This window comes from Lagopus leucura, unplaced genomic scaffold, assembly GCF_019238085.1.
Source record: "Lagopus leucura isolate 7727_CA_CO unplaced genomic scaffold, USGS_WTPT01 Super-Scaffold_100157, whole genome shotgun sequence".
NCBI classification, from domain to species: domain Eukaryota; kingdom Metazoa; phylum Chordata; class Aves; order Galliformes; family Phasianidae; genus Lagopus; species Lagopus leucura.
The window spans coordinates 11,750,524-11,777,553 of NW_024962334.1; positions in this window are offsets into that span (position 1 = coordinate 11,750,524).

Here is a 27,030-nt window from a genome sequence, read left to right on the forward strand (position 1 = left end):
CAGGAGTGCAGGCATCTCCTCTGGGGAGGGCAAGGGAAAAACTTTTGAGAGGCTGCTGCTAATTACATTTCCTATATTAGATTTCTCATGAAAGAAAGCAATACCAGTGGTTAGCTACCTACTATCCTTGTTCTGTATGTACAGAAATGTGGTGGTATCATTATGACTTCTTCCTTCATGTTTTCCAAAGAGTTTTCTTACTGTGTATTTTATGTAGGTCACTCTGAAAGTAATGCCTCCTGTTTATTTCTGTGGAAACTACAGCAGATACAAGGAACACAATAACACTATTTGATAGAGCAAATTATCATTTAAAAAATGCTATTTTTTCAACATAGTCGTTACCATTAGCTATGCGTTCTCAACAGTGATGAACAAGAGCCCAAATGCCACATTTGTAAAAATCTGCAGCAGCAGAGGTGACCTACTGCCTCACAGCTGCTATGATAGCATTGTTGCTAGGAGAACATTGCCCATGCAGTTGAACTTTCACTGCGCTCACATCCACTGATTGGTCTCCATAAGCATTCACAAGTGTTGATGAATGTCAGTTGGTGCCATTTTTTCCACATGGAGGAATTCAACTCCTCTGCTGCATCTGCACTTCCATTAGAGATGCCATTCTGTCAGACTGCCCCTCTGCTGCCATCTGTCACACACCAACAACTTGTAACAGAATATTGGTGGGAAGGTTCAACCTCTGGTACTGTACTACCGATGTCCACTTCTGACAGAGGAGGCCAAGATCATAAAATAGATGTTACCTTCAGAGCATCCCTTGTAAGAGGCCCCCCACCCTTCCCTTCTGAGCTCTGATAATTCATAGCCCGAGGTGGTTTGGTTGGAGAATGAGAAGCCATTGAATAAATAAAATGCTGAAATTTCACTCTCCATGGGGATTACAACTTTCATTAGCCTCAGTGAAAACCACATTCACTAAATTTAGAGCTGCAGCAGAGCTCAATACAGATAATGTATTTAATGTATGCCCTGGGCAGTGAAGTTGAAACTATTTTCAACTAATTTTCTTCAGTGTAAGTTTCCTGATAACTTAGGTTTTTTTTCCTCAGAACAGCAAGTGATATTTTTCCGCTGCAGCCAACAGCTTCCGTGACAAATCTGTATCACTTTATACTGCCATGTTTTCTCCCTGCCTGGTAATATAGTGCCACAGTATGATAGTGCATGCAAAGATATGGTTTTTCCCAGTCATATTGTCATGTCACACTGTTAAAGAATGTGGAGACTTTTCATTTTTTTCCACATGCATCTTAACTTTACTAAACTAAGAACAGTTCGAGCTTGATGGGAAGGCAATAAAATCAGATATATTCTCCTTAGAAAAATGAAAATGTTTAGCTGTTGTATATTTATGGAAGGCAACAGAAGTGTGCAAACAAGACATGAAGTGAGGATTCAGAACACAAAGTAAGTTTTAAAATTGGAAATAGTTTGTTTTCTTCATAACATTGTTAACTGCAGAAGTATGGCACTGAATTACTCTATATGATGGGTACACAGTAGGTACTTTTGACATCCGTGCATTCAAATTTCTGTCCTGAATTTTGACTATGTATGTTTAAGCTCAATTATGTAGTAAATTTATGTTTTTCAATAGTTAAGGTGAAATTACTTCATGGTCCATGGCCATGACTTGTTGATGTTAATGGTCAAGCAATTGTGAAAGTAAATATATGCTTATTTGAATGTTTATTTCTGCTCTGGAAAAACTTATTTTTAGCAATGTGTTTTAGGCTTCTTCCTGCTTAAATATGCAGTTTTTTAGGATAAGCTTTTTCTTATATATTTTATTAAATTTCTTGATGTGGTAGTATAGCATATTTAAGAGTTTGATTAGGAATAAACTTGATTCTTAAACACAGGAAACTTATTGTTATTACAAAGAGGACAGTGAAATTTCCCATCAGCACAAGGTGGCCACTTTATCTACTCTTTATTCTAATTGAGAGCAACTGTAAATGATTGCGCAGGGACAAGGCATATGGGCATCTGGCCAGATTTTTTTTTAAAATCTGGTGATAGGATTAGTAACTAGTGATAGAATTAGAATCTGATGAATATGTTACTGCTTTTATTGTTGTTATTTGCTACATTTTTACATGGCTAGATAGTAACTAAGAACTTCAAGCCTCTTGCATGCTATTTCTCTGAAGGTAGTATTTGATAGGAAGATTTTTAGCAAAATCATGTGTTTCTTAACAGGGACTTGTCTCTTTCTATTGATAGAACTGCAAGTTGCAATGCTTCCTGCATTACTGAACAAGGGGTAACAATTCACAGAACGGAGTTTTACTTTGGAAAAGATCAACCAATCCACTGTATTTTCCTTTCTTCTAATTGATTATTCCAAAGCTCGAAAGTGGCTAGAATTACAGATCTTAGGAAAAAGTGTGTTTGTCATTGTTTTTCACTAAGTAGTGTGATTATCTGGGCACTGTAATGCTGAGATCATCCTTACTACCTCCTTCAGCTTTTTTTTTTTTTGGGTGGTCTGTGTGTGAGAGAGGAAGTAACAGTCAAGAAATTCAATTATACTAAAAACTTCCCAAAAACATATTGTCATAGAAACTACATATGGAAGTGTATAGTCAAGTAAGGAATCAGATGATACAGATGATACAGAATGATACAGATAAGTATTAACAGTTCCTTTTTCATAAACCCTGTCATCATGGTTCATAGGAATTTTGCTCCAAATAATCAATAACTGGGATGCTACCTTCATTTAAAATTCTGCTTAAATTTATGCAGGGGAATTTTAATGTCATGGAGTCTGACTCTAGGGATGATGAATGGTTCTCTAGAAAAAGTAGCTCTTCTGGGGTGACAGATGCAGTCACTGTTTCCATGAGGCTTAACCACTGAGGAGTGCAGTGTCTCACTGCTGGGAATAGTTTGTCTTTGAAAGTTTATATTAAAGGTTTAGATTTAGTGGTTGAAATGATGTGTTTTAGATAACTGCTGGAACTAAACCTGTGCAGAGCTCCATGTGATAGATTATAGATTCTATTAGTGATGGATACAAAGTGAAGTTTTTGCTTAAAGGGTTTTGGAAGAGTAACTCTGTGTTTTAGTGAACTGTACAGTAGAGAGAGTTTCTTGTGTTCCTTGATCTCTCCAGAAGGATGATGACACCGGGAAGAAATATACTTCTTTATTTAGGCAGGAAAATCTCAACACTTTTTCATCTAGCTAGGAGCTAAGTAAAACATTTTCTCATATAGTGATTTCAGGAGAAGCAAATTGCAGTATGTAGTGCAGAGAATCATTGTCTACTAAATTTCCTACTAGCTTCAATTAATTTCTTCTTTATTTAGTCCCCAGATAGAAGTGAAGTGTTACTGGTTCTGCAACAGCTGTCACATTCTTCTCTAGAATTAACTTTGTAGCGAAGTGGAGTGCTGTCATATTTCTGGTCTACCTCTCAAAGTAGCTGACAGTATTCATAATGTTAATGAACCACCTTCCCCACTGAATCTCAACCCTTCCAACTTTGTGCACTTTCCATATTCTGTTCTATCAAACTCTACTTCTTCCAAGTTTCTCCTGGCCCAATTTTCCCTCACCAGCTCCTTCCACTCAGACTGCTTACCTTTATCTCTACATTTTGTAACTCTGTATGACACGTAACTTCCTCCAAGGGTGAACTTGTAAGGATGAAGATGTAAGAGATGCATGTCTACGGCAGTGACAGAAAGTGGGCACACTTTTCTTCTGGTTTTTCATCGACCATCCCCATTTGATGATGTTTTGGTTTTGAATACCCTGGCTGAGAGGAACCATAAAACACTTTCTGTACTTAAAGTGCTGTGAGATCCAGATACGTGAAAGCTCTTTAGAAGGAGCCAAGTGTTATTAGTATTAGTAGAAATAATTACTTCATTGTTCTTTTTCAAAAATAGCACTCTTTTTTTTTTTTTTTTTTTTTTGTAATGCACTTTGTTGTGCCTCGCAGGAAAGAGCCAGTAGCTTCTTTCTTAGGAGGGCAGTTTAAGGAGTTGTTTTCAGTTTCTCTCCACCACATGGAACTGACTATAAATTAGTACATTTTCTCCCTGTAATAGATATATTTTCTATTATTGTTCCAGCACAGCAGAGCCTGTCTATTACTTGCTGTGACACTGCTAATATTGTGGCACTCTTGCTCCATTGCTCCCCTGAGACAGATACCTCTTGCTTACAATATTAACTTGAATAAAGGAGAGGCTCCTTAGCATGGTGTCTTAAGGATAATGGTGACCAGAAGACTTTTGCTTCAAAAGCTTTTTCTTTTGCCAGCTTTCCCAGCATTCTTTATTCAACCATTTTATCTATTTAAAAAAATAAAGACAAATGGAGGTGACAGCTACTGCAAGGACACAGTGACAATATAAGGTTATTGTTTCCAGAATGCAAACAAGAAATGGAAATGCAAGGAGGATTATTCTATCTCTAAATCTATACTTTTTTTTTTTTTTTGCTAATACTGCTAACTTTGTTATTCTGAAGTGAAAATATGACTGAAGCATGCAGGAGCTAATTTTAATCTTTAATGTTTTTCGTTCAACCAAAAAAAAGAGGGCAACAAAAACATAAAGCTATTGGGATATTTGACCTTACTTTTGTGAAACCAGTGCATCAGTTTAGTTTGTTTGCAGTGGCTGCAATTCTCAGTAAGTTCTCAATATGTCCGCCAGAGATTTTTGTTGAAATTTTACTCTTCCTATGCTTTGTCCTTGAAAGCAGTTGATCATGAATGTATGTGCAGCCAAAATGTGATGTAATGAATAAGACATGTTTGTGAAGTGAGGGGCGTTTCTCTCTGTTCGGAGAGGGCTTATAAAAATCCATTAGTCATGATCATTTTTTTTCTTCATGTTGAATATGTTTGCAACTCCATACATTTCATTTGAAAATTCTTGGGTGATATATATATATATATATATATATATATATATATATATGTGAACTGAAAATAGAATTGCAAATATACAAAAAATAATTGTTTTTAGTGAATTTTTTTTTTTCCAGTGGTCTTAAAACCTGTTCTCAAATTCCTTTTATCAAAACACAAGGTATGGCTGCATATTTTTTTTGCTGTTCACACAACTGTGTTTAGCCAATGTATTACAATGCATACAATTATTTGCCATAAATGAGCTGGCGCAGCACTTCCTATGTCTCACTTTCAGCCCAGGCAGTGCCGATCACACACTGCTGTGTGGTTGCTGTGGGTGATGAGTGTGCTCCAGGGGCTGGGCTGGGGCATTCTGGCCCCATCAGTGTTAATAGAGTCTTGCAGTACGTACATTATACACTGAGCTTGTTGGCCCACAGGATGCTTTGAAACCTGAAACTGTTAGTTTTCTTTAAGCTGGACCTTGAGTTGGGATATCCTGCCTGGCATTGCAGAAGGGACCTTCCTTGAAGAACTTCAAGCCATCTTATTTTGCTGACTTTCGTAACGTGCTGCTGAGGGCAGTTTGGTTACAACATTCTGCACTGCATCCATGTAGTGAACAAGCATAACTTTGTGTGCGTTCAAAAGCACGTGGGCTACCTGGTTTGCTGTAGAGCTGACCCTTGAATAGGCTACTACAGGAAAATAGTGTGAACAGTTCAGCTTGAACCTGCACTTGAGGCAATTTCTATGTAGTTGCATATATCATAAAATCACAGACTATCCTGAGTTGGAAGGGACCCATAAGGATTATCAACTCTAAATCCTATGTTGTGTATACATATGTAGTAAACTCAGCTAGCCATTTGTGTGACATGGCCTACTTAAAACTTGTCATATTCTATCATTCTCATGACAAAACAAAACCACTATGATCAGCATTAGAGTTTTATTGCAAAACATTTATTTGTTCTCCAACAACTAGTATTCATTTCTAATATGTAAACTGCAGATGTTTTATAATTGTACAACCTGAAGTTCTCCATGAATTTGATTTTTGTTTTTTTTTCCTTCAGTCATTTGCAGGCTGAACAAATGTTTGTTCATTTCTGGGTGAACAGAAAGGTATTTTTCCTTGTCTTCCCTTCACTGCCCATGAAGGTTTAAATGTAGTCAGAATGTGACATGAGTATTTAGTGTGGAAAATTTTCTTGCGCAGTGTCCCTATTAAAAACATGTATATTTTAGATAGGGCTGAGACTTTCACCCGCATCAAATGAACCCTTATGCATTTTATTATGTTTCTGATTGGCTTTTACTATCTAAAAACCTAAAGGTTTGAAATTCCCCTTTTTCTGTTTAGACATTTTGGCTGCCTGCTTTTAGATGTCTATAGTTGAAAGAGTTGACATGTGTTTGCTTGCAGGGGATGCACAAGTGAAAGGAACCCAGCATTTTGAAACCATTCAGCAATGATAAAATCAGATCTACAGTAATTTGTGATGTATATAGATTTAACTTTCCAGACAACATGCTTTTTTTGTTTGTTTTTTAAGTTGTCTGTATCTATATTGCTATCATTTTAGCAAATACTACTTCAGTTGCATAAGCTATTGGGTAGGAAAGCTAATCTTGCGGGAAGCAAGGAAGCATTTGCAACAATAAGCATTTTTATAAAAACATTTATCATTGGAATTATGAAGCTTTCCCATTAATTTACAGATGAAAGTTGTAAAAAGTTTTTATCTCATGAAAGGGTGAATTGACATTAGTTGTTACTGCTCTTCACAGAAAAACTGTGAGGAGATGCTTGCTCTTAATATTTCTTGACTCACGCTCCAGAAGTATTTTTAAAGAACTGGGTATTCTGATCATGTATTTCCAGTAAATTAAAATCTGAACAAATGCTAGAAATTAGAAACTGTAAGTATGCAGTGCACAGTTCAGTGTGTCCTTAGTTATAATTTCTTATAACTTGAGCTAATCTGAGTGAGTTTCAGATCAGTGTGTATGAAATGAGATGAGAAAAGTCTGTTCTTGGAAGCTGTTATTCATCAATCAATTAATTTGGGAATTTTATTAAATTCTAGTCTTCCTTCTTCAGCTATATTGAATTAAACTGTGATACCCAGGCAGTTAAATTTTCTCAGTGAAATATATACTTTGATACAGTATTTGAACATCCATCTGCTTTCTGAGGTGAACAGATGTGGCTACTTCTACTGCACTATGAAGTAAGAAAACGTACTGCATCTTGTTTCTGGGAAAAATGCAATCAGCCTGTACATTTGTATTCATATTTAAGTAAGACTGTGCATACCTAGATGAATGAAAATTAGCTGCTCTTGCTTAAAGGCACTGTTATCTTCATTTTGTTATTGGTGCCACGTCTTTGATGTATAGCTGTTTGTTTAACTTTTTAAATGTGAAATGCATCTTACATTGCTGGTTTACAGCACAAGATCTAAACTCCCATTTATCCCTGAAATGTGCTTGAATTATTGCATGATGTTTCTAGATAAACACAGGAGTTATTCACTAAAGAGCCCTCCACATTAGCTAGCACATTTTAGTAATCATTATTTTAATGTCCTGTCAAAATATTGCCTTTTATTTGGCCATGTTTATCAGTGAGAGTCAAAATCTGCAGGCATAGCTGAATTTTATTTTTAGTAGCTCATATATTTTAGAACGTCCCTATATGCTTGAATTTAGAAATTGTAATTTTTAAATATTTAAGCTAAAGCAATTTTAATTGTGCCTTTTATCGTTATCTTGACAATACCATCATAATCTATGATCAAAGAGTAAATTTGAAAATGTAAAAGATTTTTTTTTCCTGCTGCTAGCATAATACAGTGCATTATTAGGTTCAGACGTTTTGGACATCCTGTTTGTGACACACTGAGTTTAGGTGCACAAGACCGGTGATGGGTTTAAGAAAAGCTCATCATTACTCAAACTGATATTCAGATCTGCATATGCCTGTATTATGTATGCAACATGAGCAGAAAGTTTTCAGCATTTACTCTCGTAATACATACATAAAGTTGCCAGAGTTAATGCTTAAAACTCCCCTTTTCGAAAGCAATTTTGTTTAACATAGATTCAGCTTTGCTTAAGTGAATACCTAAATATAAAGGCAAGCTGGAGAAGACAGATTTATTGGAAAAACAGCTGCCACCACTACTGATAAGTGCTCAGCATCCAACTTTTCTAGCTGCTGTTAAATCACATACAATTCCTTAGGCTGAGAAAGTAAATAAAAGATAACTCACTATAGCAGTCCGTGTGAAACCAGGGGGAAGAACACAGATTGCAGGGGGAAGATTTGAAAGACCGCACATAAGCTAATCTGCATGCATGTGGCTTTGATGATAACTGCAGTCTCAGCATTTGTGTAAATAGTTGACTTAAAAAACAGGTTAGTTTTATGAACGTGGAGCTGTCTTACATTATTGTCCAGTGTATGATACAGAAATACGTCAGCAGTAAAAATTCCAGAGAGGCACGCCTCTCCCTTCAAATAAAGCTGGGGGTAAGCAGTTGATCTAGAGCAACTTCTAAACTCTGATGGTTGACTTGCAGACAAAATAACCTACAGAAACAAGGAAGTCACTTGAAAAAGTAAATGAGCGTATGCACAAAGGAATAAAGATGAGAAAATGGCAGTAAAGTTTTTTACTGTCCTTTTGGGAAAAGTTGAAAGAGAAGTGAGTGAGATGCTGTTGTGCCTGAAATGCTGGGAAGACTGATAAATGTATCTGAATAATGAATAATGTCAACCCATAGATGGAGATCATGGAGAAGAGGCTGTGTTGTGCTGTTTTAATTATTTTCTACTTAAAGCCAGGCAGTAGAGGAAATAATAATTACATCAAGAGCTGAGAACTCCAGAATCCCTGGAAATATGAAAGATTCCTTGTTAATGACAAATTTGTCTGTGGGAGACAAGTTTCTCACAGGGAAGTCTATCAAAAGGCTTATATCCAGTGCAGTAGCATAGCTTCCAGTAACCAGGACTGTTGTACTGTCTGGGGAGACTATCAAAGCAGTAGTGGATAATGGGGAAAACAAACATACTGGATCAAATTAAAGAAATCCAGGAAGTAGGAGACATTTAAGGCTGATGTGAAGTAGTAGAGACATTAGAAAACAGCATGAAAGTCAGAAAGAAAAATGTATTTGTGGGCAAGGATGAGGAATATAAATATTTCTCATCCCAATACTGAAACTATCATAGCAGTAGTTAGCATCAGTGTGAGCAGTGAGGGAAGTCTGTTAAAGAGATCTGCTATTTGTGAGTGATCCTAAACCATATGTTCATACTGGATAGTATTTGCTGTTATTAGATTGACAGCCAGTTAAATTCCATCTGCATTATAGGACCAGCTGATAAGAGAGAGTAATAGGAGGTTAGATTTAAGAAAGTTGTCTAAAGAACAGTGAAAGACAGTAAAACCTTTCTGAAATCAATGGGATAAATACAAACTCTCCCAAAGAATGTCATCACAAATGATGCATTGTTGATCAGAATTTCTGGTACTCCATATGCAACTGTACCTCTCATGATTGAACAGCAATGAAATCCATGATGGAAGAGGCTGTTTTCTGAGAACACTTAGGTGGCTGAGTGTTATCAAGACTCCAGGACTACAACATGAAGCAAGTCACTGCTACTAGCAGATACTGAGCTGGCTTTCCAGGAGCAATGCACAGGTCTCCAAAGATGGATTCCAGCAATAGATTACAGTATATTTGCTGCTTTTCTTGAGGTGATTTATCAGTCTCTCTCTCTCTACACCCCCCCCACCCCAAACATTGTACTGAAAGTGGGGATTAGTGTGAGTATAAGTATTCTGATATTGATCAGAATGTGAAGAGTAAGTACCAGATGAAGCTATCCCTTGTATCAGTTAATAAGTGAGGTGTGTAGTAAAGGCATCTTGTTTATTGAGAATTGAGCCTTAGAAACTGATATGAAATAGACTACATTTGGTATATTTAATTTCAGACACTACTAAGGCCAGCTGCAGAGCCTGTCTACTTAGAATGTGTAAAAATCTAATTGAGAGCATATATGTAGTTGGATGATGAGTTAAAAAGCTTTGTGCAATTCAGTGTTTACACATCTCAAAAATGGTAAAAGGTCAGAATCTGCTTCGTTTCTGGTAACACCAGTGGAACACTGTGTGTGTTCTTTGGGAAGTGGCTTTCTGAGGGAAAGAGAGGCAAGAACTCTTGCTAGGAAGCCCTGGATGTGTTTTATAAAGTAAGTGCTTGGCCTGAGATTACTGTACTCAGGCAGTGGTCCAACCTAAGTTGCAGCCGAATTCAATAGCATCAATATCAACAGGACTTTGAGCATAAGGGCAGCTTCTCATAGGTAACATGAAATGGTGGTTTGGCACAGTTGGCAATCAAGACAGTCAAGGGCATTGTTGATCTAAAGCAAAATAGAAAGGAAGGCAAACAGGATAATATCCTGACAGATAACAGTGGGAGCAGGTAAGGGAATGAATGCCAAGCTAAGACAATCCAGTACAATAGATAAGTGAAGGTCTTTTCATTGTGCCCCAATGATCAGATTAGTGTTTATGCAAAGCAGCAATATAAGGCAACAGTATAAGACATGGCAGGATACTAATCATTTGAATAATGGAAATGAAACTGAAGATAATGAAGCGGAACAAAGAGAATGCAGTAGCACAGAATGTAGGGAGCTACACTTTGGAAACCTGTACTCTAACAGCAGCTGATGGAGTAAGAAAATATTGATGAACATTGTAAGAAACATATTAGAACTTTCTGACACCCTGAAAAGTCTTAAATAAATTGCAGATATTTGGAGGAAAAACTATACTGTTACTATGGCCTGCTTGCTGAAAACATCAATGCAGGTTAAAAATAGAGAGAAAATCCCATATTTTCAAATTAAATTGCCTGTATTATGAGCATCTTACATAAAGCAATAGTAACCTTCCATTTTGAATATGCATTCAGTTTGGATACTTCATTTCTCTTAGCCATGAATGAAAGAGGAAATTTGGAAACTGGTAATGAGGATGATTGGAGGCCCGCCAAGTATTCCATACATGTGGAGATTAAAAAGATTAAAGTATTTACGTAAGAGCAGAGATGAATAAGAGGTAAAATGAAAGAGGTGTATAAATTGTTAATGTTTTAAGGAAGGTCAAGAAGGTGCGCTTCTTCAGAAGGTTTTACTTCTCTCAGACTACATGAACAAAGGGTTCACAATGAAATCACAGCCTTTCAGTTTAAAACTGATACCAGGAAATGCTTTTTACATGATTGTGCCTCAAGATCTGAAGCAATGAGCTTCACAGAATTAATAAAAACGTCTGACATTTCTTGGGTAATCGCACAGAACTATATGGTCTGAATGTTTAACAGTCCTCGCTATATTTATCCTTACAAGAGACTTCTGAGGTAGGAAAGCATTATCATACAACTATCTAATGAACAGAATTGACACCTAAAGAACGCTGGATGCTTTGTCATGCTCACAGAAGAAATCTCTTGTAGAAGAAAACTTAATCTTTGTGACCTGAATGCCAAATTGATGCCTCTGTATGTGGACAGTATTTTTTGCCATTATTTATGTTGGTGATGCTCAGTATTTCTGATACAATTGTTCAGATAGCTTGTGGAAGCACTTGATTCGTATGCCATGTCTTTTCTGTGTTCATGTGTTCAGTGCATAATACCCTGTCCAGGGCATTCACACTTGCAGATTAAGTTAGATTAATCCTTATGGCCCAAATCAATGGGCTTGAGTATGCTTGCTAAGTCTGCTGCTTCCCTGAAGAAATGAAAGTATTACTGATATATGATGCAGCATATACCTATTTATTTCTATCAAGGAAAGCCTTGGCTGTTCTCTATTGCCACTTTCAGAATCATTGATCTTTCACAGTCCTGGCTGCTTGCCTTTACAAGAACCCTTCACCACCATTTTCCCTTGTTATAACACATCAGGCTAAGGAAAAGGAGACTGGAACATTGATCTGTTCAGGAGGCTGGCAATCTTCCTCTTTGTGCCTTAGAATAATGAAGAGAGCAGCAATGGCTACCATCTACAGTGTAAGTTTTCAGGATTAAATCTAACTTCTACCTGCCAATATAATGTCAAACAGTTCCTCATCAAGAAGGGAAGTTTAAATGGTTGCATAAATTACCTGCCTGTGGCTACTGCTGAAGACAGAATACAGTATTATATTGATCTGATGCAAAAATTTCTGAGTAAGATATAAGCCAGTAAGAATGCAACAGTGAACAGTTCTTCATCTATTTATCTACTTCATCTATTACATCAGCCACAATTCTTTGCCTTTTCCTAGTAGCCTCTCTCCACCTATTCTGTTTGTGTCGTCTTATTTTTTTCAAATGCATGACTACCGTTGTCACTGCTTACCAATACATTCTGTAATGGCATATATGTTTCTGTGTGTCAACTGAAAATAGCTCAAATAACACATTCTGATTTTTTCTTTAATTGATGTGCAGATGTGCATTACTCAGAGTTCTCTCTGGTTAGCCTATGAGCATACCCTGATCTGACTGGGGCTGCAGGCAGCTGAACAGCTGAAATCGCATCACACGCAGTGTGTACTGTATAGACTCTCAGACAGGTACTGATGTAAGAGAGGAAGGAGGTTCTTGTTTCCTGGTTTAAGTGTGTCTCATAGCTAAGACAAGTAATTTTCTTCAATTATTTACCTCTCGTGACTCTTCATATTTACTGCAGAAAGATTTGCAACTAGGTCCGCAAGTAAATAGTGCTGCAGTCTGCAATCTTATTTTTCTTTCTGTTTCTTCTCTCTCTCCTCAGATCATTCCAATTTCTCCGCTGTGACTTGGCTTTATTTTGTATTGACAGTGCTTCTTTGCTTTGTGTCACCATAACCCTCCTTTTTTTTCTCTTTTTTCCCGTTTCATTAAAGCCAGCACAACACCTGTTTTTTTTTTTTTGTCAAGGCATCCTAGCTGCTTGTTGCATGTGTATGTGTATACAAATAAAATAAATTCATTGATTCCTGGTTAGTCTCAGCCTGAGGCCTTATCACTGGAAATTAAGTGGTAGATAAGTTATTCTAACCTAGATTTTCTTCCAGTGGCTGCTGTCCCAAGCTAGATTTTTAGCTGCTACAATTTTAAACGCTTGTGTTCATCTTGCTTCTGGCCTCTTCCACTGAGCTGAGTCAAACTTTCCTCCATGTCAGTCATATTCTAATGCATGACATTAAACCAATGTGGTAATAGGAGTTACCTGTAGTTTGTTGTGTTTTTTTTTGGTCTGATTTCTATCTTGAAAGTACTCTGTGGTTTGAAATGGATGGTCTGAGAGCAGCAGCTTCCTGCATGGATAAAAGGGCTGAGATGTGGGATTGGCTTATTTTGGCAGGAATTTAGCTTATCAGGATACAAACTCTGCTTTTACAAATCCTGATTTAGTACTATGAATTCAATAATCCCATAAAATTTTGTAACTCAGAGTAAGGCAAATCACCAGACTAATCATTGTTTTGGTCTCCTTTGCTTCAGCATTCATTTGAATTAGCTCTCCATCACTGTTAGTACTTGAATGATATGCACTTGTGTCATCAGTTTCAATGCATGTACTTCTTCCTAGCTTCTGCGATACACATTCACTTTGCTTGTTCATCTCTACAGAACAAACTGGATTGTTTTACTGGCCTCAGTAGCCTGGAATTCATGTGCCTCAAAGAAACATCATTCTTTACTGTAGTTTTCCATGTTTAAGTGATGCAAGTGATTTCTGTTGATGCATTGGCACAGCATTTGACATGGCAGTATGATCAGCTCTGTGTGTATGTCTAAAAGAACAATATTGCAGAAAAAAATATAGTGTTACAGAGCATGGAGCATTAAGTGCAAGGGGTACTTTATGGGCCTGGGAAATCCCATGACATAAGAACTGCATGGACTGTGAATTTCATCAGTACTGTGATGGACCAATAGCTACGAAAAAGAGCAAGCCTTATGTGATCAAAAAGGCGTTCATAACAGTTGTAAAATCCTCATATTTGACTAAAAATCATAATATCTACATATATCTACATAGTCATTATCCAGAAACAAACACTTTTTTTTGATCTAATAAACTGTTACTGGCTTTGAAGTCAGTTCAGGATTTCACCATGAAAGCATACATATTCTGGCTAGTTTATACTCATCATCTCATATAAGGTTTGCAGTATAGTCCTTTGGTTTTTATTGCAGACCACTGATCATGAACAAAGAAAAACACCTGAACCACATCTCAAGGATCTTTGCCAAAAAAGCAGTCACACTCATGAACATTACTCATTTACTACATTTCTGATTTCATTCTAAGAAGAAATTCATTGTTAATTGGGAGCTAGTCTGCATGTTTCCATTTTGGTTCAGAAGAAGTACATCTTTTTTGTTTACAGGTGAGGGGGAAAAAGAAAGAAATGTGTTTTTAAGCTTAGGCTTAATTTTTCAACTTGAGGCCTGGCATCTTTTTTGATCTGACTCATTAACGGGACTCCTTTCACAAGTAAGGATTACTCAGCCAAATAAATGAAGTAAAATGAAGACATTATCTTTTAAGGCTAAATGATAAAACCTATGAATTAGACACTTTAAATAGAACCATTAACAATCTTTAATTACAGTACAACGACCAGCCAAAGCAGAAGTATGCAGTAATGCATACTCATTTTTTGCCTGTCACACATTTCAGTGTGACATATCATTATGCAAGGAATGCTTAAGTCCTATTTTTGGAATAAAAATTTTGCCAACAGAGAAAAACCAAAGCTGTAGGAGCTGTATGAGCAACTCTCATATTATTTCGGGCAGTTTGATTTGAAAAGAACACATGGTAAAAAATAATTATGTCTTGTTGTCAGAGTGACACTTCAGGGGCCCAGAGGTATGCAGGGTCAAATGCTGTATGGTGCGCATCTGCCAGCTAACCTCAAAGCCAGCAAACAATCTCTGTGCTCTTTTATTTACATTATACATGTAGCCATTCTAATAAGTTGCCCAAAAAAAGAAGGATTTGGAGGAGTATTGTGGGCCTCTAACAATGATGAAGTTACAGCAGAACCAGTGTGTGCTGTCCAGAACTACCAAACCTGTTTCTCTGTGCAGTCTATTCAGAAAACTGGTAACAGTGTTTGTGTAGCATGGATAACTGAGTTGAGTAGCACTGCTCCTAACTCTTCTGTGTACAGACCAGTCTTACAGATTATGAAAAATATATGTGAATAAATGATTGCTTCTGAATAGATTCCTTAGTAGGCTCTTAAGTCCTCCTTGTGCACTGTGATAGGCAGTTTTAATATTTCTTCAAGTACTTTGTCTGTCTTTCTGTCTTGGATGATTTTATTAATAACCTATTGCAATCTGTATGTGCAAGGAAACTAATGAAAAATCGTATCAGAAAGGTATATTCATTGCCATGAGGATGCTCAAGAATTCAGATCATAATTTTCTGATGAAACGTTCTTACATTAAAAAAAAAAAAAGTACACTTTCAAAAGCTTTAACTTTCTGCAGAAATGCACTCGTTTTCATTAAGGGTTTGTTAGGTGAAAGTTTTGCAAGTACAGACTCAGTCCTTCAGTTGTGATGTAGTTCATTGCACTCATCTAAGATAAGCGACAGGTATACATTAGTTTATTTATCAAAACGATAGAACTGTAAGCAGTAGTAAATGGTGTGTTACCTTCACTAGCTGGAAGTTGGCTCTTTGGGGGATGCTTGTTTCTCTCCAAATTCCAACTTTTGAATTCTGCATGTATAAATTAATGCTCTGGTAACGTGCTCCGTATTCGTTCTGTAGAGTAACAAAGTAAATCCAATTCTTTGAGATCTTAGATAAAAAACCTGGCTTGTTCATGTTTCTAAAGATCACTTGTTTTAGCTTCTTGTCTGATGCAGAAGTTGCTTCCCGATTTGCACTTTCTCATTTTCTGTGATTTTGAGTCCCAAATAATGCAAAATATTTTTCATCATTTGCAATTAATTATTAAATTAATCATTAAATTAAATGATAGTATTCCTGCTAATTTCTAATAAAAAGGAACGCAGTTGGATAAATTTTTAAGGATTTACTCAAAAGATGAGAAAAGCTCCCATGATGAAAATCTGTTGCTTTTTCTTTTTTAAATAAATTGCAATTACCTGTGCAGACGGTGAAAAAACTACCAATGCCCGTCTCTTGAATGTATGCAATCATCTTTATTTTCTTTTGTAGAGGTGCCATGATATGATAGGCCTTGACAGGCCCACTGAGGAATAAAGAGGAGGACTAAGAAAATGCAGTATGGATGAGAACTTGTACAGAGTAGGGCATGCTAAGAAAACCCTTTCATGTACTTTAAAAAATGCACCTTGAATAGATGTTCATAATTTTAGGACAACCTTTTTCCTACTCTTAAATGAGCAAATTAAAAAAAAAAGAAAAAGCCTTAATGAAACCTCTCCACTTGCAAATTTTTACACTGATAGTCTTTATAGCTCTGTTCCTTGATTCACTATTACTTGTCTGTCAGAATGTTCCTTCTGAGTTTGCAGAGATCTGTGCAATTGGATCAGTGCACTTCAGAGTCTGTCTTTTTGGTTAGATAAATGGCTAGAATGATAGGAAAGCATTGTATGTGGTGTGTTGTACTCTGTAGAAGCCCCCAAAATTGATCTATTTGGCTCAGGTTATAGGACCAAACAAGATACTTTATCTGAATCAGTACTACTTAAAACAATTTCTGTCCATAATCTTCAAAATTTGTTACGTGGTTGAAAAAAGGACATAAAGGTTACCATACTGCTGCAAATAGAAATCTGAGAAAGTTCTGAAAATATGGACCCTTTTGGCTCTGCTGCGTGAGTGTACTCAAAACATTAGATTGCCATTAAAAAAAAAATAAAAAATTCCATTTAACTATTCTAATATTACTGGCCCTACTGTGATGTACTGTGATGAAAAAGCAACCAGGATGCTTGGTATATTGGGCTGGAAGGAGCCACGTATTAATTGTTGACGATGGGTATAACACATTCATATTACAGAACCTGATTTAACTTGGAATTTTCAAGGTTTAACTTGTCCCAACATCTCTTGTATTTCCTGCTATGTTTTCGGATTATAAGTGGGGAAAGTGGTATAACTACATGGAGCTGATATTCTTCCTGTTACTTAGAAATACATGCAATTTTGGAAATAACAGAGTAGTAAATAGTAAATGTGAAGCTGCTTTTACACAAATGGTATCTGAAGAAACAGTGCTTCTTCAGAAAGAGAATGGACTCATGCAAAGGACATCTTAGATTTAGGGGTCACATTCAAATGAGATAAAAAATCCCCAGATTGTTAAATATACTGTTAAATTCAGTATAATGCTAACAAACAGGTATCAACCACCATTATAGGTATGCCTCATCCTTTCTCACCTGTTTTAAAGATACAGACAGTGACTAATGCGTATCAAGGAAATGTTTTACCTTTGATCAGTATTTCATTTCTCTTATGTCTCTATTGCAATATCAAAATAATTCCAGTGTATAACACTCTTCAGAGAAGTCAGTCTTAGTCTTGCATTCTTTGTTGAATGCATAGCAATATTGTCCCGTGTATACATTACCACATTTTGGGGGGAAATAGATGTGAGATAGAATCTGATTATTTCTCACCTTGGTACGTAGTGCTGTAAAATAGTTTCAGTCCTGCACTGAAAAAAATGAGTGCACACAGGCATGTGCCTTCTTCCTTCCACTTCATCATCCACGACATTTTTGTACTGGCTTTTAATTTTTTTCCAATTGATTTGGTTTTGCATTTGTTGTAATTACTTAGCCTTTCCACACAACCCTATTCTCATCTGTTATAAAAAATAACAGTAAAACAATAAAAGCAGGTGAGAAAATGACAAAATATCTTCAGAGATTTGCCTTTTCATTTGTTTCATACTACATGTTATATTGTATTCTATTACAGAGGTAGCGTACTGGCAGATTTATAACTTCTTGTTTTTTTGCCAGCGTAAGGGACAAGATGAATTATGTTTTGGATAGATAGTGCTTCCGAGTGGAATGCAATCTAGGAAGCAGACATGTGACTTGGAAGAGTTCTCAGTTATATTTTTAAAACAGTGACCAAGCACAGCCAGCTGTTCTGCATCTCCCTTTTGGTTTCTGTGAGCATATATTCCTGAGTGACCCTTAGCTGGTTAGTCAACCTTTGTGTACCTTTGTTTGTTCATCTCTGAAATGAAACTGAAAATATTTTCAGATAGGTTACAATAGTTTAATCTTCATCAATATTTGTAAAGCTTTCCATGACCATTCGAAAGAAAGAAGCCACTAGTGTTATTACTATTTTATTACTCTACATTTTTAATTATGTAAATGTATTACTTATCACTCTTTGAAAAATCGATTTTACTTTGAGATTTCATAACAGACTCCTATGACATCTCTGCTCTGAGAATTAGCACCTCTGAAATATTAAAATAAGGAGGAATTCTACCCTTACTTTTAAGGAAGATTTAAAAAGAAGGTTTTGGAAGTTGCAGGTAAAAAGGTGGATAATTTGGAAATCCAATTTGAATATGATATTTGTCTGAAAGATAAAAATAGCAATGAGGTAAAATGCATAAGGAATCTACAGTTTTTGTTTGTTCTCATCTGGTATATATTTCGCATTAGATTTTAATCAGTCCCATGCCATGTGGGTTTTTCCATTCTTTTCTGAAGGGCTCCTTGCTTCCTTCTGTGCACAAGATAAGCCTGCTGTGGGTTTAATCAAAGCTGAGGAGCAAGTGAGTCTCTTGTTTCTGAACAGTCTTATATATTCTTCTCCCTTTGTTCTGTTCGTGATTCCAGCTTTACATGCCCCACTCTTTTGTTTCTTGTTTTCATTAAACAGTACTGGCATAAGACATTCTTCCATCCCAGTGATCAGGCTATCATTGTTCCCTCGGATGTCTTACAGAGACATCCTCAAGGATGTCCCACCAAAAAAGAATTTAAAAAGAAAAAAAAAGGATGAAAAATTAAAATATATACATGAAGTCTATTATTCATCTGTTTTTCTGCACTATTTTTTCAGTATTATAAGCTGAATCTGGATCTACTGGGAAGCAACAATGTACCACAGATTTTGGGAGTATTTAACCAGTTGATAAAAGATGAATGTCTGCCTTATTCTCTTTTAGAAATGTTACCTTTAGCACGTTAGGGATTTTGATGTAGTAGTAAACAGTAAAAAAGTATGAGAGAAAATCATGGTTCTAGCAAGCTTAAAAGCAGTGATATTATATGCTTTGACTTCAGTAAGGCTTTTGACACTGACTCCCAAAATATTCTTTTAGAGAAGCTGATGAAATATGGGTAGGTGAACATGCAGTGAGGTGGATTGAAAACTGCGTGAACTGCTGTGCTTAAAGAGTTGGGATCATTTGGTGTGAAGTCTTCTTGGAAGCCTATAACAGACAGTATTAACCCCAGAGGTCAGTGCTAGGTCCAGTACTATTCAACATCTTTATTAGTGATCTGGATGATAGGGCAGAATACTTCCTATACAAGTCTGTTAATGGTACAAAACGGAGAGGATTGGCTGATAGGCCAGAGGCTTGTGCTGCCATCCAGAGATCTCAGTAGGCTGGAGGAATGGGCTGATAGGGACCTCGTGGAGTTCAACAAAAGGAAGTGTGAAGTTATCCACCTGAAGAACAACAACCCTATACACCAGTATATGTTTGAGGCTGATCATCTGGAAAGTAACTTTTGCAGAAAAAGACCTCTGTGTCTGGTACATGGAAACTTGTAATGGGACATGAGCCAGCAATGTGCCCTTGCTACAAAAAAACAATTATCAGTATCTTGCACTGCGTTAGGAGTGCTGTTAGCGGGTCAAGGAAGGTGATCCTTCTTTTTTGTCTAGCACTGGTGAGGTCACATCTGGAATACTGCATCCAGTTCTGTGCTTCCCAGTAAAAGAGAGACATGAATCTACTGAAGAGAGTTCAGTAGAGGATAACTGAGATGATTAAGGGATTGGAGGATCTCCTATATGAGGAGATGCTGAAAGAGAAGGCTCAGGGAGGATCTCTTCCATATCTGAAGGGAAGATGCAGAAAGGATAGAGACAGGTTCTCTTCAGTGGTCCCTAGTGACAGGACAAGGGGCAGCAGGCACAAATTAAAACACAGGTGGCACCCTCTGAAAAGGAGACACTTTTTTTTACTGTGAAGGTGACTGTGGAATGTATTGTTCAGAAAGATTTTGGAGTCTCCATCCTTGGAGATATTCAAAAGCTGTCTGGAAGTAATCCTTGGCAACCAACTGTGGGCAGCCCTGCTTGAAGCATAGGTAGGGAGATGGACAAGGCAGCTTCCATATGTCCCTTCCAACCTCAACCATTTCCAATTCTGTGATTATGTGTTCCTGCTGCAAAATAACACAGAAGTTCAAAGTACCTTAAAAAATCATTGTCTGTGATGTAGGGCAAATTTTCAACATAGTGTAGTTGACTTTTAAAATTTTCATTAGCATGCATGAGAAAATGCTGTTATATCTTCAAATGTCAAAAGTAAGTTTACCTCTAAATATTCTATGACAAATAAGTATAATAAAAAAGGTTTCCAGACAGCATAGCAGATGGATGTCAAAATTAGATGTATTCTTGTATATAAAATGATGCTGCCCCCATGTAAACTGTTTTTTTGAGTGTGTGTGTGGAGAAAATGATAATATAAATATGAAAATAATTGAAAACTGAAATACAAATGCAATATACATTACTGGTATCATTGGAACTTCATGCCCTTTAGCTCAAAAAGAAGCTTTATAAAATATTATGCTGAGCTGTGACAAGACTAAAGTTATTAAAAGGGGCCAGAGCTGAAGCACTTCTACATTAAGAATTGAACATTTTTGTAGGAAATATGGAATGAAAATCTCTAATGACAGGAATAACTGGACATATAAAAGGACATTTGGACACCTCTGATATCTATCTGAGCAGGGTTATATAGAAATCTGTGGTTAATTCAAGTAGCACTGTTCTTACACTACTGCTAAAGTAGAGCACTGAAAATTTCTAACATTGTAGATTACAGAATTTATTCCTAAAGTATTCTTTGATGTATAATTAGGTAGATACTGCTATATTTTTTCTTTGAAGGTTCTTAAGATACGTTATCTTGCACTTCAGCTGACTTTATAATGATTCATCGTAGCAAATGAAATTATATATTGTAGAAGATTTTTACTGTGCTAAAAATGTGGACTAAAACTAGTCTCCTATGCTAACCACCGTTTTCTCTGGAATCCTTCCTGTAAAAAGAAGAGAGAAATATATGAGTAGGTTGTTAACGTACTCAAGAGAAGTCAAATGGACAGACCAGACCTGGAAACAAATCTATTTTTAAAAGGAACAGCAGAAGCACATTTTTTCTCCATGAGGGATATCCACAACACTTGGAATATCACTTTGCGGGATTCTTTCTGCTCTTGTAAGCTCTGTTTTCCCTGAGGATGGCTGTGCTGTAGTGGTATGTCTGCTAGTGAAGTGTATCTTGTAAACTGCTTTGCTTCTCATGAGGTACCCTTGAATCAGTGAATTATGGTTGTCCTAGCTTGATGAGCTATTGGCGATTAAAAATAATAATCTGATCCATTCTCCTGTTTTTTCATTTTACATTGAGATTTAGTGACTCTTTTCTGTAATGAATGCATATATATTTGAAAAAAAATTATATGAGGATTATGCCAAAATCAGAAGGTCCAGACTACAAGCAGGGCATGAAAAGACATCATTTGTTGTGCCAAGGTTACAGGAATTTTTGATGCCTTCGCAAGAGGCTGGTCTCCAGATCTCACAGATGAGATAAACTGGTGTACTGGGAACAGTTGGGTTCTTCTCATTTTTCTTTTTGACAAGAGAAGCCTTTTCTCCTATTGGTCACCCTTCTTCTTCAGAAGCTCTACTTGGTAAGGCCAACCACCTTTTCAGGTGCAACCGTAGTAGCTGTAAGCACACCCTAGCAATTTTGCTTGCCTCTGTTGAATATATAAATTAGGTGAAAGCATGGTAGGTGATTCACTAGTCTTTTCCTACCTGTTTCAACCTTTTGTATGGCCTTTATTCTCCCTGGTTACACAACAGGTTATGGACACAACAGGCCTGACTGTGTGACCCACTCCATGTTTGCTTAAGTGGAAGAATATAAGAAATGGAATTTAAGGCTAAAGTATATACTATTCCTACTGTTATGTGATAATTCTGGAAGAAGAGAAGGGGAAAGACACACAGTTTGAACTTGTGTGGTGTGAACTGCATCCATTGAGCATGCTTGAGCCACAGGATTATGCTGACCATAGCATTAATTTTGGAAGTTTTGCTGATCTTTCAAACATTTTGTCATGTGGTAGAACTAGTACTTCACGTTTTGCTTTATAAGAAGCTACTTTGATTGTGGGAGTAGATTGAATATGTTCACAACAAGATGTGTTTATGAGGGCATGTGTAACTCTGCTCCGTGCCAGCTGGAATTTCCAAAGCGTTAGAGACTGTGTGTTGAAGTACATTGCAATTGTATGTGAGTCAAAAAGGGTAAAGACAAAATGTGGCTGAGGTCCTCTTCTGTCAGAACAGGCTCGTGTTTCTTAGCCAACTCGATACAGTGAAAAACATTACTCACCCATCTGCTTCAGAGCTGGGGTAAAATCCAGGGAGCGGTTCCAGCTCTAGTTGAACAGTTATGCCGGTATATCTTTGACAAAAAGAAACTGTACTCTGAATGCACACTCATCAAAGTAGTTCTCTGTGCCTACCAGAACAGTTTACTTCTTCAAATAGCAGTACTTCATCACAGTCAAGAATGGATCATCCTCTCAGTAGTGGAAAAGTCATGTAGTGAGAGATAGATGGTATTGTTGATTTCAGCAGAAGCTTCCAGAATCTGAGTGTTTTGAAAATCTAATAATCATGCTTGTATTGGTATATTAATGTACACTTAGGAAACTCACTTTATGGGCCTGGGTTGACAAAGAAAGCTTTTGTCATTTGCTTTCTAGTGCTGTTATGTTGGAAGAAAGTTAGTTTAAAATAATCCCTTGAGAAATTGGGTGCATGTATTAAAAATAGAGCAACCTAGCTTTGATTTGCTCTTTTGTACTGCTTGTTCATTTTGATTGCATCTTGGTATAAATCCTTGTCATTAAGTGCTCGTGTACCTTACAGGCAGCATTTGATATTTTCTTCTGAATGGATTGGATCAGTTCCAGTAGCAGATACTGTAATATTTATAATTGACTTTGACAGTGGATTATGTGGAACTGAGCATCCTAAGGCATGAAAGTAAATCACATTAGCCTCAGGTTCTGAGCCACTCTGACTTTTTCTGCTTTGATATTGGTCCTATAGATTCCTTTGCTTGTTTAGTTTGACATTCACCTGCTTCTTTCCTCTACACTCCTTCTCACTAACAGACTGAGCTCTTCCTCTAGTTTTAGCATTCAGTGGCACCTGAGGGAAAAGGCAGGAATGACAACAGGAAAAAAGAGGAAAAAAAGGAAAAGATATCCCCTTGCTGAGTTTCCTGACAGCACAGTTGAAATATTGCAGATGAGAACTAGGAAGTGAAACTATAAAGAAACAGTCTGTTGTTGTTTTTTATTTTATCTTTTGTGTCACTGCTGAAAGATTTTATTACAGTAGTCAAAGTACTTTCATCCCCTGCATCTCCGCTGCACTTGGCTGAAGGCATCGCATAGGCTTCTTGATCCACACTACTGTGCTTTTCTCTTTCTCATTCAGTATTAGGGCTCCTGCACTCCATGGGTCCTGTGCGACATTCACTTCTTTCAGGTTTGACAAGTGTGACCCTATTGTATCTCCTTTTATTCAAGAACATAAAGATGGATCATCTGCATCTCTTCATTAAATTTGGCTTCTTCAGAAATCTTTCAAATGGCTTTGGTTTTGGCAGCTGTGATTGTACTGATCTATTTGGATCTGCTGTTGGTGAACATACTCCTCTGCATGGGTCTGCCTGTGTTGTCTTGCTGGTCATGATTACATCACTTGCTTAACAGATTGAGAAAGCAGAGCAGCTGTCTTCAAAGGAATTCAAGTGCATTAATATACACTCTAATCCAGGCTCCTTACTTGTGTCAGTGATGCAGGAAAGCTCAAATTGAAGGAAGTGCATTTTGAAGTTAATGGCCAAGTGACAGAGGAAGAGGAGACAGTGAGGAATGGCCTACGTCTGCCTGAAACCAAGTGCTAGTCCCAGTTGTGCTAGAGCTGTAGCACAGATCAGAATTGCTTCATAAATGTCCTGGTTTCAAAATACCTGCCATTCCTGCTGGCAGAGTCCTCAAGGGCCATGCACTGTGAAGGAGTTGAGTGTCCAAACATCAGTCTTGCCTTCACAAGCTGCAGCAGAGGCCAGAGAGATCACCAGTTAACTGGTAATGGCTGAAACAAAAACCCCTGGGGAGTAGCTGATTTTCCATTTGGTGGACAGGCATTCAGCAAACACGAAATAGCAGAAACTCAGTAAAGTGATGACTAGATGAAACATAATGGATTATGATGCACCTGAGGTGAATGGAATGATCTAGTGGTCTCCTTTGATTTTAAATTCTATAAAACCTTGAAGTATCTCAGTGCTGTTTCCTGCTGGAAGAAGTGTCTACGTTTTGCATTTCACTTAAAACAGTGAAAATAGGAAGAGCTTACGGGCTCTGAGATGAATCAGGGTGTATTTATTTATATTTTTGAATAAATAGGTTTTTATTATGCTAATATATTCAAACTATATAAATGTTGTGTATATTTAAATGCAGTGCAAAGTTTTAACATTTTTTCTAGAGCAAATTTTCCAACTTTAGTGTGTTGCTGAGAATAACTAACACTGTACATCAGCAATAACAGCACTTAATGGCCTTTAATATAGCACTGTCAGTGTTTCTTTATTATAGAACGTGTGCCAGCAGAGCTCAGAATGGCCTGTCTCCATAACCACCAATATGCACCATCAATACCCATAAGGATGAACTGAGAAACTTCTTAATGAAAATAAGAGAAATCTGGATATTTACCTTTGAGGAAAAAAATAAATAGCCCTATAGAAAATATTTTGGCCACCTATGAGGTCGTTGCTGGGTGTTAGTAGTACATATGAAATTATATATTTTCAATACATATTTTATACTTGTTAATAGCCCGTCTTACAGACAAAAAAACGCCACGAATGAAAAAAGCTTGTCAGTACTAATGTCTTGCAGTAAGATACAGCATTAAAATTTAATAGAAAGAACAACTAAAATGGAAGATTATAGAAAAAAATACAGAAAGATTTTTTTGGTGTAGTCAGAGGAATTTCTCTTAATGTTGTCTTTGATATTTTGGCCTTAGTCCTTCAAGCTGCTCTGAATGAGCCATGTCTCATGTCAGTCCTCAGTCTAATTGATCTCAAGCAGCCTCAGCAGGGAACAGTTTCCTGGATCAAGGCCTTGTTTGTTCCTATGTGGGCTGAGATGTTTTACTCTGTTTCTGTATGAGTGATTTCCAAGCCACTGGGATTCCTGTAATGGGTGAAATTTAAGCTACTACTTCTTTTATTTAGAAAGCAGATTGGATGTCTTGGAAAGTAATATTTTTTTCTGAAAATTTTGGCACTTCCAACCAGAGAAATATACTCACTAAATCTCTTTTGAGACGTTCGTGCTTTGAAACATGTAGAAAAATTCTCTTTTATACAGTTTGACATTAAAAGGTGACGGCAGTAAACCCTTTGATAATGACTTGCAGAATCATGAAGGATTTCCTTATTTCACTGCTTTTTCTTTATGTTGTTTTTTCTTTTTCCTTGTCTTTTAGATATGCTTCTTTTAACATGTATTGGTTTAAGGGAATATTATGGTTCAGTCTAATTATCTGTAGTCCTTGAGTCCAGGGAGCAAAAGGTTTTATATTTTTAATTTGACTTGCTAAAGCTGTAGAAATATTTCATTTCTAACAAACATGATAGTTAACTCTTTCTGGGTTACATGACAGAATATCCTCAGGTATGATGGTTCAGTTTCCATCACCAGTAAATCAGATATTTATAATTACTTTGCCTATGCAAATATTTCCACCTTTTTCAGATACAAGGACTGCAGCAATTAAAAGCTTCTTAGCAAGAAATTGAAGTCTTAATTGGACCTTCTACTCTCTTCTACCAGGATTAATTTTGACTTGTCTAATGAGAAGGCTAGAAAACATTTATGGCAATATATTTTTTCAGGTGAACAGGACAGCGTAGCTGTGATATACTCATTCGGAATTCTGTTTTAAGAATACATTAGTTTAATTGGAATGATTTCTAATCAACCTAAGCCAAACTAAAATAAGCCTACTGTAAATACAAAGGTTTGAAATGTCAGTCATTTCAAATGCATACTTAGTTTCCATCTACATAAAGAAAATTGGCACCTGTACCCATCTAGTTTAGACCAAAACACTCCTGAAAAGTGCAGCAACTGGAACAAAATGCCATTTATTCCATTTTAGTTTGGTCATTTAGTTTTTTTCCTCTAGTGTAGAAGTTGGACCGATTGTACCCTGTTCTCACATTTTTCATTCAACACAGGGGCTTTAGAAGACATTTCATTTCAGCTGATCTATAATGACTGTACATCTGTCCAAGGCAGATGAGAATTATATGGATTAGTTTTGGTCTCATGGAAAGATGGCTAAGCTGGCTTTGGTTATCTCACTGGATCAGCTGATACACAGTAGCCTGTTACCTTATTGCAATTTGTGTGGCAATGTCTGAGATTTCCCAAACAACTTATTCTGTGTACCTGAATAAATCCCAGTTAAAGGTTAGATCAAATTAAAAATAAAAACGGTTTCCTTCTGTTGACATGCGCATACCTAAATTAAGCAACACTGTTTTAATCCTTCTATTAGTCTATTGTGTCTCTAAATATGTACCTTGATTTTACATCACAGTAATTTGTGTTTATGTCCTTACCTCTATGACTTCGCACCCATGACTTTGCACCAATAACTGATTTACTTGTTAATAATGGATTTGCATTTTGCCAATTTTAAAGAT